General features: G+C 61.1%; 1 long non-coding RNA gene across 1 annotated transcript in view; it reads right to left on the bottom strand.

The window, feature by feature from the left end:
- The window catches only part of LOC118451791, a 29,402-nt gene that overhangs the window by 2,631 nt on the left and 25,963 nt on the right, over positions 1–808 (bottom strand). Inside the window, exon 2 of the long non-coding RNA XR_004841355.1 lies at positions 124–163. This is a non-coding gene — a long non-coding RNA (uncharacterized LOC118451791). The remainder of the gene's footprint in view (positions 1–123; positions 164–808) is intronic.

Genomic DNA, 808 nt, shown 5'->3' with positions numbered 1-808 from the left:
AGCTGGGATGGAGCTGGGAGGGCGGCCCAGCGAACAAGGAAGCTTCCTCCACGCACGAGGCCAGCTCTCGGCGCCGCGCGCCTCGCAGGGAAATCACTCAGCACGAGAGAAGAGCGCGGGTACTTACTTGATCTTCAGGCTGGCGAGCATCGTCTTGTCGATCCTGGGGAGAAAGCAGAGGAGCGTGTTCATAGAATCATAGCATCCTTTGGGTTGGCAAAGCCCTTTAAGCTCCCCCCCCCCAGCCGTTCCCCTACCCCCGCCATCCCATCCCCAAACCCTGTCCCTAAGCACCTCATCTACCTGTCTTTTAAATCCCCCCAGGGATGGGGACTCGACCCCTTCCCTGGGCAGCCCCTTCCAGTGCCTGACAGCCCTTTGGGGAAGGAATTGTTCCCCATGCCCAACCTCACCCTGCCCTGGCACAACTTCAGACCATTCCCCCTCGTCCCATCACCCGTTCCCAGGGAGAAGAGGCCGATCCCCACCTCGCTACAGCCCCCCCTCAGGCAGCTGTAGAGAGCGATGAGGCGTTACTGCAGGCACGGGGGGCTCTGGGCGCAGGCGGGGGGGGACCGTCCCTCCGCCCAGCTCAGGTACTGGGGGCTGCTGGCAAACCTGACCCCAGCATCTCCTTCGGAGGTGCCGTCGGTCTGGCTGACACAACGATCACCACAGAGAGACTTGACCAGAAAACAAAAACCAGCCAAAATTTAACCCAGACTTAAGGCTGGCAGCAAGTAAAGCAAAACCCCCGCTTACTCCCTGGTAGTGGCCAGCCGAGAGCTGTTGCCTCCCCGCCTGAAAC

This window comes from Egretta garzetta, unplaced genomic scaffold (genome assembly GCF_000687185.1).
Source record: "Egretta garzetta isolate BGI_Z169 unplaced genomic scaffold, ASM68718v1 scaffold120, whole genome shotgun sequence".
Lineage (NCBI taxonomy): Eukaryota > Metazoa > Chordata > Aves > Pelecaniformes > Ardeidae > Egretta > Egretta garzetta.
Note: the sequence above shows the minus strand (reverse complement) of the source record. Positions and strands in the feature narration are given on the sequence as shown.